Source organism: Ambystoma mexicanum, chromosome 3p (genome assembly GCF_040938575.1).
Source record: "Ambystoma mexicanum isolate Mex_15411 chromosome 3p, UKY_AmexF1_1, whole genome shotgun sequence".
Lineage (NCBI taxonomy): Eukaryota > Metazoa > Chordata > Amphibia > Caudata > Ambystomatidae > Ambystoma > Ambystoma mexicanum.
This window is the reverse complement of record NC_090925.1, coordinates 9756048-9769100: the sequence shown is the minus strand read 5'-3', so window position 1 is coordinate 9769100 and position 13053 is coordinate 9756048. Positions and strand designations below refer to the sequence as shown.

General features: G+C 53.9%; 1 protein-coding gene across 1 annotated transcript in view; it reads right to left on the bottom strand.

The window, feature by feature from the left end:
• The window catches only part of LOC138580067 (vitelline membrane outer layer protein 1 homolog), a 183455-nt gene extending 170689 nt beyond the window's left edge, over positions 1-12766 (bottom strand). Inside the window, exon 1 of the mRNA XM_069650314.1 lies at positions 12697-12766. The gene's annotated coding sequence lies outside the window, so the exon portion shown is untranslated. The remainder of the gene's footprint in view (positions 1-12696) is intronic.
• Between the last annotated feature and the right edge of the window lie 287 nt (positions 12767-13053).

Sequence of the window (13053 nt, the reverse complement as noted above, 5' to 3'; positions counted from 1 at the left end):
TCACATTACTCACAGCTCACATTACTCACAGCTCACAAGCCTTGCAGGGGCATAGCTGGGACAGGGTGCACTCAGAGAGCCACCAGCCTTCCTCGCACTCACATTACTCACAGCTCACATTGCTCACAGCTCACATTACTCACAGCTCACATTACTCACAGCTCACAGGCCATGCAGGGGCATAGCTGGGACAGTGTGCACTCAGAGAGCCACCAGCCTCCTCACACTCACATTACTCACAGCTCACATTACTCACAGCTCACATTACCACAGCTCACAGGCCATGCAGGGGCATATCTGGGACAGGGTGCACTCAGAGACCCACCAGCCTTCCTCGCACTCACATTACTCACAGCTCACATTACTCACAGCTCACATTACTCACAGCTCACAAGCCTTGCAGGGGCATAGCTTGGACAGGGTGCACTCAGAGAGCCAGCAGCCTCCCTCGCACTCATATTACTCACAGCTCACATTACTCACAGCTCACAATCCTTGCAGGGGCATATCTGGGACAGGGTGCACTCAGAGAGCCACCAGCCTCCCTCGCAATCACATTACTCACAGCTCACATTACTCACAGCTCACATTACTCACAGCTCACAAGCCTTGCAGGGGCATAGCTGGGACAGGGTGCACTCAGAGAGCCACCAGCCTCCCTAGCACTCACATTACTCACAGCTCACATTACTCACAGCTCACATTACTCACAGCTCACAAGCCTTGCAGGGGCATAGCTGAGACAGGGTGCATTCACAGAGCCACCAGCCTCCCTCGCACTCACATTACTCACAGCTCACATTACTCACAGCTCACAAGCCTTGCAGATGCATAGCTGGGACAGGGTGCACTCAATGAGCCACCAGCCTTCCTCGCACTCACATTACTCACAGCTCACATTACTCACAGCTCACATTAGTCACAGCTCACAAGCCTTGCAGGGGCATAGCTGGGACAGGGTGCACTCACAGAGTCACCAGCCTTCCTCACACTCACATTACTCACAGCTCACATTACTCACAGCTCACATTACTCACAACTCACAAGCCTTGCAGGGGCATAGCTGACACAGGGTGCACTCAGAGACCCACCAGCCTTCCTCACACTCGCATTACTCACACCTCACAAGCCTTGCAGGGGCATAGCTGGGACAGGGTGCACTCAGAGACCCATCAGCCTTCCTCACACTCATATTACTCACAGCTCACATTACTCACAGCTCACAGGCCATGCAGGGGCATAGCTGCTACAGTGTGCACTCACAGAGCCACCAGCCTTCCTCGCACTCACATTACTCACAGCTCACATTACTCACAGCTCACATTACTCACAGCTCACAGGCCATGCAGGGGCATAGCTGCTACAGGGTGCACTCACAGAGCCACCAGCCTTCCTCGCACTCAAATTACTCGCAGCTCACATTACTCACAGCTCACATTACTCACAGCTCACAGGCCATGCAGGGGCATAGCTGCTACAGGGTGCACTCACAGAGCCACCAGCCTTCCTCGCACTCACATTACTCACAGCTCACATTTCTCACAGCTCACATTACTCACAGCTCACATTACTCACAGCTCACAGGCCATGCAGGGGCATAGCTGCTACAGGGTGCACTCACAGAGCCACCAGCCTTCCTCGCACTCACATTACTCACAGCTCACATTGCTCACAGCTCACATTAGTCACAGCTCACATTACTCACAGCTCACAGGCCATGCAGGGGCATAGCTGGGACAGGGTGCACTCACAGAGCCACCAGCCTTCCTCCCACTCACATTACTCACAGCTCACAAGCCTTGCAGGTGCATAGCTGGGACAGGGTGCACTCAGAGAGCCACCAGCCTCCTCACACTCACATTACTCACAGCTCACATTACTCACAGCTTACATTACTCACAGCTCACAGGCATTGCAGGGGCATAGCTGGGACAGGATGCACTCAAAGAGACACCAGCCTTCCTCACACTGACATTACTCACATCTCACATTACTCACAGCTCACATTACTCACAGCTCACAAGCCTTGCAGGGGCATAGCTGGGACAGGGTGCACTCAGAGAGCCACCAGCCTTCCTCGCACTCACATTACTCACAGCTCACATTACTCACAGCTCACATTACTCACAGCTCACAAGCCTTGCAGGGGCATAGCTGGGACAGGGTGCACTCAGAGAGCTTCCAGCCTCCCTCGCACTCACATTACTCACAGCTCACATTACTCACAGCTCACATTACTCACTGCTCACAGGCCATGCAGGGGCATAGCTGGGACAGGGTGCACTCAGAGACCCACCAGCCTTCCTCGAACTCACATTACTCACAGCTCACATTACTCACAGCTCACATTACTCACAGCTCACAAGCCTTGCAGGGGCATAGCTTGGACAGGGTGCACTCAGAGAGCCACCAGCCTCCCTCGCACTCATATTACTCACAGCTCACAATACTCACAGCTCACATTACTCACAGCTCACAAGCCTTGCTGGGGCATAGCAGGGACAGGGTGCACTCAGAGAACCACCAGCCTCCCTCTTACTCACATTACTCACAGCTCACATTACTCACAGCTCACATTAGTCACAGCTCACAAGCCTTGCAGGGGCATAGCTGGGACAGGGTTCACTCAGAGAGCCACCAGCCTCCCTCGCACTCACATTACTCACAGCTCACATCACTAACAGCTCACATTACTCACAGCTCACAAGCCTTTAGGGGCATAGCTGAGACAGGGTGCATTCACAGAGCCACCAGCCTTCTTCGCACTCACATTACTCACAGCTCACATTACTCACAGCTCACATTACTCGCAGCTCACAAGCCTTGCAGGGGCATAGCTGGGACAGGGTGCACTCAATGAGCCACCAGCCTTCCTCGCACTCACATTACTCACAGCTCACATTTCTCACAGCTCACATTACTCACAGCTCACAAGCCTTGCAGGGTCATAGCTGGGACAGGGTGCACTCACAGATTCACCAGCCTTCCTCACACTCACATTACTCACAGCTCACATTACTCACAGCTCACATTACTCACAGCTCACAAGCCTTGCAGGGGCATGGCTGGCACAGGGTGCACTCATAGAGCCACCAGCCTTCCTCGCACTCACATTACTCACAGCTCACATTACTCACAGCTCACATTACTCATAGCTCACAAGCCTTGCAGGGGCATAGCTGGCACAGGGTGCACTCAGAGAGCCACCAGCCTTCCTCGCACTCACATTACTCACAGCTCACGAGCCTTGCAGGGGCATAGCTGGGACAGGGTGCACTCAGAGACCCACCAGCCTTCCTCGCACTAACATTACTCACAGCTCACATTACTCACAGCTCACAAGCCTTGCAGGGGCATAGCTGGGACAGGGTGCACTCAGAGAGCCACCAGCCTTCCTCGCACTCACATTACTCACAGCTCACATTACTCACAGCTCACATTACTCACAGCTCACAAGCCTTGCAGGGGCATACTGGGACAGGGTGCACTCAGAGAGCCACCAGCCTCCCTCGCACTCACATTACTCACAGCTCACATTACTCACAGCTCACAAGCCTTGCAGGGGCATAGCCGAGACAGGGTGCATTCACAGAGCCACCAGCCTTCCTCGCACTCACATTACTCACAGCTCACATTACTCACAGCTCACATTACTCGCAGCTCACAAGCCTTGCAGGGGCATAGCTGGAACAGGGTGCACTCAATTAACCACCAGCCTTCCTTGCACTCACATTACTCACAGCTCACATTACTCACAGCTCACATTACTCACAGCTCACATTACTCACTGCTCACAAGCCTTGCAGGGGCATAGCTGGGACAGGGTGCACTCAGAGAGCCACCAGCCTCCCTCTCACTCGCATTACTCACAGCTCACATTACTCACAGCTCACATTAGTCACAGCTCACAAGCCTTGCAAGGGCATAGCTGGGACAGGGTGCACACAGAGAGCCACCAGCCTCCCTCGCACTCACATTACTCACAGCTCACATTACTCACAGCTCACATTACTCACAGCTCACAAGCCTTCAGGGGCATAGCTGAGACAGGGTGCATTCACAGAGCCACCAGCCTTCCTCGCACTCACATTACTCACAGCTCACATTACTCACAGCTCACATTACTCACAGCTCACATTACTCGCAGCTCACAAGCCTTGCAGGGGCATAGCTGGGACAGGGTGCACTCAATGAACCACCAGCCTTCCTCGCACTCACATTACTCACAGCTCACATTACTCACAGCTCACATTACTCACAGCTCACAAGCCCTGCAGGGGCATAGCTGGGACAGGGTGCACTCACAGAGTCACCAGCCTTCCTCACACTCACATTACTCACAGCTCACATTACTCACAGCTCACAAGCCTTGCAGGGGCATAGCTGGCACAGGGTGCACTCATAGAGCCACCAGCCTTCCTCGCACTCACATTACTCACAGCTCACATTACTCACAGCTCACATTACTCATAGCTCACAAGCCTTGCAGGGGCATAGCTGGCACAGGGTGCACTCAGAGAGCCACCAGCCTTCCTTGCACTCACATTACTCACAGCTCACGAGCCTTGTAGGGGCATAGCTGGGACAGGGTGCACTCAGAGACCCACCAGCCTTCCTCGCACTAACATTACTCACAGCTCACATTACTCACAGCTCACAAGCCTTGCAGGGGCATAGCTGGGACAGGGTGCACTCAGAGAGCCACCAGCCTTCCTCGCACTCACATTACTCACAGCTCACATTACTCACAGCTCACATTACTCACAGCTCACAAGCCTTGCGGGGGCATAGCTGGGACAGGGTGCACTCAGAGAGCCACCAGCCTCCCTCGCACTCACATTACTCACAGCTCACATTACTCACAACTCACATTACTCGCAGCTCACAAGCCTTGCAGGGGCATAGCTGGAACAGGGTGCACTCAATGAGCCACCAGCCTTCCTCGCACTCACATTACTCACAGCTCACATTACTCACAGCTCACATTACTCACAGCTCACATTACTCACTGCTCACAAGCCTTGCAGGGGCATAGCTGGGACAGGGTGCACTCAGAGAGCCACCAGCCTTCCTCGCACTCACATTACTCACAGCTCACAAGCCTTGCAGGGGCATAGCTGGGACAGGGTGCACTCAGAGAGCCACCAGCCTCCCTCTCACTCACATTACTCACAGCTCACATTACTCACAGCTCACAAGCCTTGCAGGGGCATAGCTGAGACAGGGTGCATTCACAGAGCCACCAGCCGTCCTTGCACACACATTACTCACAGCTCACATTACTCACAGCTCACATTACTCACAGCTCACATTACTCGCAGCTCACAAGCCTTGCAGGGGCATAGGTGGGACAGGGTACACTCAATGAGCCACCAGCCTTCCTCGCACTCACATTACTCACAGCTCACATTACTCACAGCTAACAAGCCTTGCAGGGGCATAGCTGGGACAGGGTGCACTCACAGAGTCACCAGCCTTCCTCACACTCACATTACTCACAGCTCACATTACTCACAGCTCACAAGCCTTGCAGGGGCATAGCTGGCACAGGGTGCACTCATAGAGCCACCAGCCTTCCTCTCACTCACAGCTCACAAGCCTTGCAGGGGCATAGCTGAGACAGGGTGCACTCAGAGAGCCACCAGCTTTCCTCGCACTCACATTACTCACAGCTCACATTACTCACAGCTCACATTACTCACAGCTCACATTACTCACAGCTCACAGGCATTGCAGGGGCATAGCTGGGACAGGGTGCACTCACAGAGCCACCAGCCTTCCTCGCACTCACATTACTCACAGCTCACAAGCCTTGCAGGGGCATAGCTGGGACAGGGTGCACTCAGAGAGCCACCAGCCTCCCTCGCACTCACATTACGCACAGCTCACATTACTCACAGCTCACATTACTCACAGCTCACAGGCATTGCAGGGGCATAGCTGGGACAGGGTGCACTCAGAGAGCCACCAGCCTTCCTCTCACTCACATTACTCACAGCTCACATTACTCACAGCTCACAAGCCTTGCAGGGGCATAGCTGAGACAGGGTGCATTCACAGAGCCACCAGCCTTCCTCGCACTCACATTACTCACAGCTCACATTACTCACAGCTCACATTACTCACAGCTCACATTACTCGCAGCTCAGAAGCCTTGCAGGGGCATAGGTGGGACAGGGTGCACTCAATGAGCCACCAGCCTTCCTCGCACTCACATTACTCACAGCTCACATTACTCACAGCTCACAAGCCTTGCAGGGGCATAGCTGGGACAGGGTGCACTCACAGAGCCACCAGCCTTCCTCGCACTCACATTACTCACAGCTCACATTACTCACAGCTCACATGCCTTGCAGGGGCATAGCTGAGACAGGGTGCATTCACAGAGCCACCAGCCTTCCTCGCACTCACATTACTCACAGCTCACATTACTCACAGCTCACATTACTCACAGCTCACATTACTCACAGCTCACATTACTCACAGCTAACAGGCATTGCAGGGGCATAGCTGGGACAGGGTGCACTCAGAGAGCCACCAGCCTTCCTCTCACTCACATTACTCACAGCTCACATTACTCACAGCTCACATGCCTTGCAGGGGCATAGCTGAGACAGGGTGCATTCACAGAGCCACCAGCCTTCCTCGCACTCACATTACTCACAGCTCACATTACTCACAGCTCACATTACTCACAGCTCACATTACTCGCAGCTCACAAGCCTTGCAGGGGCATAGGTGGGACAGGGTGCACTCAATGAGCCACCAGCCTTCCTCGCACTCACATTACTCACAGCTCACATTACTCACAGCTCACAAGCCTTGCAGGGGCATGGCTGGGACCGGGTGCACTCACAGATTAACTACCCCTACTCACACTCACAGTACTCACAGCTCACATTACTCACAGCTCACATTACTCACAGCTCACAAGCCTTGCAGGGGCATAGCTGGCATAGGGTGCACTCATAGAGCCACCAGCCTTCCTCTCACTCACAGCTCACAAGCCTTGCAGGGGCATAGCTGAGACAGGGTGCACTCAGAGAGCCACCAGCTTTCCTCGCACTCACATTACTCACAGCTCACATTACTCACAGCTCACAAGCCTTGCAGGGGCATAGCTGAGACAGGGTGCACTCAGAGAGCCACCAGGCTTCCTCGCCCTCACTGCTCACAAGCCTTGCAGGGGCATAGCTGAGACAGGGTGCACTCAGAGAGCCACCAGCTTTCCTCGCACTCACATTACTCACAGCCCACATTACTCACAGCTCACATTACTGACAGCTCACAACCCTTGCAGGGTCATAGCTGAGACAGGGTGCACTCAGAGACCCACCAGCCTTCCTCGCACTCACATTACTCACAGCTCACAAGCCTTGCAGGGGCATAGATGGGACAGGGTGCACTCAGAGACCCACCAGCCTTCCTCACACTCACATTACTCACAGCTCACATTACTCACAGCTCACAGGCCATGCAGGGGCATAGCTGCTACAGTGTGCACTCACAGAGCCACCAGCCTTCCTCGCACTCACATTACTCACAGCACACATTACTCACAGCTCACATTACTCACAGCTCACATTACTCACAGCTCACAGGCCATGCAGGGGCATAGCTGCTACAGGGTGCACTCACAGAGCCACCAGCCTTCCTCGCACTCACATTACTCACAGCTCACATTGCTCACAGCTCACATTACTCACAGCTCACATTACTCACAGCTCACAGGCCATGCAGGGGCATAGCTGGGACAGGGTGCACTCACAGAGCCACCAGCCTTCCTCGCACTCACATTACTCACAGCTCACAAGCCTTGCAGGGGCATACCTGGGACAGGGTGTACTCAGAGAGCCACCAGCCTCCCTCGCACTCACATTACGCACAGCTCACATTACTCACAGCTCACATTACTCACAGCTCACAGGCATTGCAGGGACATAGCTGGGACAGGGTGCACTCAGACAGCCACCAGCCTTCCTCACACTCACATTACTCACATCTCACATTACGCACAGCTCACATTACTCACAGCTCACAAGCCTTGCAGGGGCATAGCTGGGACAGGGTGCACTCAGAGAGCCACCAGCCTTCCTCGCACTCACATTACTCACAGCTCACATTACTCACAGCTCACATTACTCACAGCTCACAAGCCTTGCAGGGGCATAGCTGGGACAGGGTGCCTTCACAGAGCCACCAGCCTTCCTCGCACTCACATTACTGACAGCTCACATTACTCAGAGCTCACATTACTCAGAGCTCACATTACTCACAGCTCACAGGCCTTGCAGGGGCATAGCTGGGACAGGGTGCACTCACAGAGCCACCAGCCTTCCTCGCACTCACATTACTCACAGCTCACAAGCCTTGCAGGGGCATAGCTGGGACAGGGTGCACTCAGAGAGCCACCAGCCTCCCTCGCACTCACATTACGCACAGCTCACATTACTCACAGCTCACATTACTCACAGCTCACAGGCATTGCAGGGGCATAGCTTGGACAGGGTGCTCTCAGAGAGCCACCAGCCTCCCTCGCACTCATATTACTCACAGCTCACATTACTCACAGCTCACATTACTCACAGCTCACAAGCCTTGCAGGGGCATAGCTGGAACAGGGTGCACTCAAAGAGCCACCAGCCTCCCTCGCACTCACATTGCTCACAGCTCACATTACTCACAGCTCACATTACTCACAGCTCACAAGCCTTGCAGAGGCATAGCTGGGACAGGGTGCACTCAGAGAGCCACCAGCCTCCCTCGCACTCACATTACTCACAGCTCATATTACTCACAGCTCTCATTACTCACAGCTCACAAGCCTTGCAGGGGCATAGCTGAGACAGGGTGCCTTCACAGAGCCACCAGCCTTCCTCGCACTCACATTACTGACAGTTCACATTACTCAGAGCTCACATTACTCACAGCTCACATTACTCACAGCTCACATTACTCACAGCTCACAAGCCTTGCAGGGGCATAGCTGGGACAGGGTGCACTCAATGAGCCACCAGCCTTCCTCGCACTCACATTACTCACAGCTCACATTACTCACAGCTCACATTACTCACAGCTCACATTACTCACAGCTCACAAGCCTTGCAGGGGCATAGCTGGGACAGGGTGCACTCACAGAGTCACCAGCCTTCCTCACACTCACATTGCTCACAGCTCACATTACACACAGCTCACATTACTCACAGCTCACATTACTCACAGCTCACAAGCCTTGCAGGGGCATAGCTGGCACAGGGAGCACTCATAGAGCCACCAGCCTTCCTCGCACTCACATTACTCACAGCTCACGAGCCTTGCAGGGGCATAGCTGGGACAGGGTGCACTCAGAGACCCACCAGCCTTCCTCGCACTCACATTACTCACAGCTCACATTACTCCCAGCTCACATTACTCACAGCTCACAAGCTTTGCAGGGGCATAGCTGGGACAGGGTGCACTCACAGAGCCACCAGCCTTCCTCACACTCACATTACTCACAGCTCACATTACTCACAGCTCACATTACTCACTGCTCACAAGCCTTGCAGGGGCATAGCTGGGACATGGTGCTCTCAGAGTGCCACCAGCCTTCCTCGCACTCACATTACTCACAGCTCACATTACTCACAGCTCACATTACTCACATCTCACAAGCCTTGCAGGGGCATAGCTGGGACAGGGTGCACTCAGAGAGCCACCAGCCTCCCTCGCACTCACATTACTCACAGCTCACATTACTCATAGCTCACATTACTCATAGCTCACAAGCCTTGCAGGGGCATAGCTGAGACAGGGTGCATTCACAGAGCCACCAGCCTTCCTCGCACTCATATTACTCACAGCTCACATTACTCACAGCTCACATTACTCGCAGCTCACAAGCCTTGCAGGGGCATAGCTGGGACAGGGTGCACTCAATGAGCCACCAGCCTTCCTCGCACTCACATTACTCACAGCTCACATTACTCACAGCTCACAAGCCTTGCAGGGGCATAGCTGGGACAGGGTGCACTCACAGAGTCACCAGCCTTCCTCACACTCACATTACTCATAGCTCACATTACTCATAGCTCACATTACTCACAGCTCACATTACTCACAGCTCACAAGCCTTGCAGGGGCATAGCTTGCACAGGGTGCACTCATAGAGCCACCAGCCTTCCTCGCACTCAAATTACTCACAGCTCACATTACTCACAGCTCACATTACTCATAGCTCACAATCCTTGCAGGGGCATAGCTGGCACAGGGTGCACTCAGAGAGCCACCAGCCTTCCTCGCACTTACATTACTCACAGCTCACGAGCCTTGCAGGGGCATAGCTGGGACACGGTGCACTCAGAGACCCACCAGCCTTCCTCGCACTCACATTACTCACAGCTCACATTACTCACAGCTCACATTACTCACAGCTCACAAGCCTTGCAGGGGCATAGCTGGGACAGGGTGCACTCACAGAGCCACCAGCCTTCCTCGCACTCACATTACTCACAGCTCACATTACTCACAGCTCACATTACTCACTGCTCACAAGCCTTTCAGGGGCATAGCTGGGACAGGGTGCACTCAGAGAGCCATCAGCCTTCCTCGCACTCACATTACTCACAGCTCACATTACTCACAGCTCACATTACTCATAGCTCACAAGCCGTGCGGGGGCATAGCTGGCACAGGGTGCATTCATAGAGCCACCAGCCTTCCTCGCACTCACATTACTCACAGCTCACGAGCCTTGCAGGGGCATAGCTGGGACAGGGTGCACTCAGAGACCCACCAGCCTTCCTCGCACTCACATTACTCACAGCTCACATTACTCACAGCTCACATTACTCACAGCTCACAAGCCTTGCAGGGGCATAGCTGGGACAGGGTGCACTCACAGAGCCACCAGCCTTCCTCACACTCACATTACTCACAGCTCACATTACTCACAGCTCACAATACTCACTGCTCACAAGCCTTTCAGGGGCATAGCTGGGACAGGGTGCACTCAGAGAGCCACCAGCCTTCCTCGCACTCACATTACTCACAGCTCACATTACTCACAGCTCACATTACTCACAGCTCACAAGCCTTGCAGGGGCATAGCTGGGACAGGGTGCACTCAGAGAGCCACCAGCCTCCCTCGCACTCACATTACTCACAGCTCACATTACTCACAGCTCACATTACTCACAGCTCACATTACTCGCAGCTCACAAGCCTTGCAGGGGCATAGCTGGGACAGGGTGCACTCAATGAGCCACCAGCCTTCCTCGCACTCACATTACTCACAGCTCACATTACTCACAGCTCACAAGCCTTGCAGGGGCATAGCTGGGACAGGGTGCACTCACAGAGTCACCAGCCTTCCTCACACTCACATTACTCACAGCTCACATTACTCATAGCTCACATTACTCACAGCTCACATTACTCACAGCTCACAAGCCTTGCAGTGGCATAGCTGGCACAGGGTCTACTCATAGAGCCACCAGCCTTCCTCGCACTCACATTACTCACAGCTCACATTACTCACAGCTCACATTACTCATAGCACACAAGCCTTGCAGGGGCATAGCTGGCACAGGGTGCACTCAGAGAGCCACCAGCCTTCCTCGCACTTACATTACTCACAGCTCACGAGCCTTGCAGGGGCATAGCTGGGACAGGGTGCACTCAGAGACCCACCAGCCTTCCTCGCACTCACATTACTCACAGCTCACATTACTCACAGCTCACATTACTCACAGTTCACAAGACTTGCAGGGGCATAGCTGGGACAGGGTGCACTCACAGAGCCACCAGCCTTCCTCGCACTCACATTAATCACAGCTCACAAGCCTTGCAGGGGCATAGCTGGGACAGGGTGCACTCAGAGAGCCACCAGCCTTCCTCACACTCACATTACTCACAGCTCACAAGCCTTGCAGGGTCATAGCTGGGACAGGGATCACTCAGAGAGCCACCAGCCTTCCTTGCACTCACATTACTCACAGCTCACATTACTCACAGCTCACATTACTCACAGCTCACAAGCCATGCAGGGGCATAGCTGAGACAGGGTTCACTCAGAGAGCCACCAGCCTTCCTCGCACTCATATTACTCACAGCTCACAAGCCTTGCAGGGGCATAGCTGGGTCAGGGTGCACTCAGAGACCCACCAGCCTTCGTCGCACTCACATTACTCACAGCTCACAAGCCTTGCAGTGGCATAGCTGAGACAGGGTGCACTCAGAGAGCCACCAGCCTTCCTCGCACTCACAGCTCACAAGCCTTGCAGGGGAATAGCTGAGACAGGGTGCACTCAGAGAGCCACCAGCTTGCCTTGCACTCATATTACTCACAGCTCACATCACTCATAGCTCACATTACTCACAGCTCACAAGCCTTGCAGGGGCATAGCTGAGACAGGATGCACTCAGAGAGCCACCAGCCTTCCTCGCATTCACATTACTCACAGCTCACAATACTCACAGCTCACATTACTCACAGCTCACATTACTCACAGCTCACAAGCCTTGCAGGGGTATAGCTGAGACAGGGTGCACTCAGAGAGCTACCAGCCTTCCTCGCACTCACAGCTCACAAGCCTTGCAGGGGCATAGCTGGGACAGGGTGCACTCAGAGACCCACCAGCCTTCCTTGCACTCACATTACTCACAGCTCACACTGCCCCATGGACGAGAAGATGGGCCTTAAGAAAGCTGTCTCACCTCTACCCACGGGCGCTTTCTGGGAGGCTGCTCCGTCTTGAAGGGGTGAGGCCTGCAGTGGGGGCAAGAGATCGCCCTGTCTATATACATGGAACAAGGGGAGGATCCGCACACACTTTGGGACTGACCTGTTCACATGACGCATTAAATACACACAGACCGGGGCCAAAGCAAATGCAGGCACGTGGCCACCAAGAGATGTGTCCTTTCCAAATGTTTATTCTGGAACTAATGTCTGAATCTAGACTGGTCACAGGTTCATCACTCTGCTGTCACACACCACGGGACGATGTCTTCACATCTGTAGGCTATATGTGAATGGAACATGCAAGGATACACACATGGCCAAGCCATTCC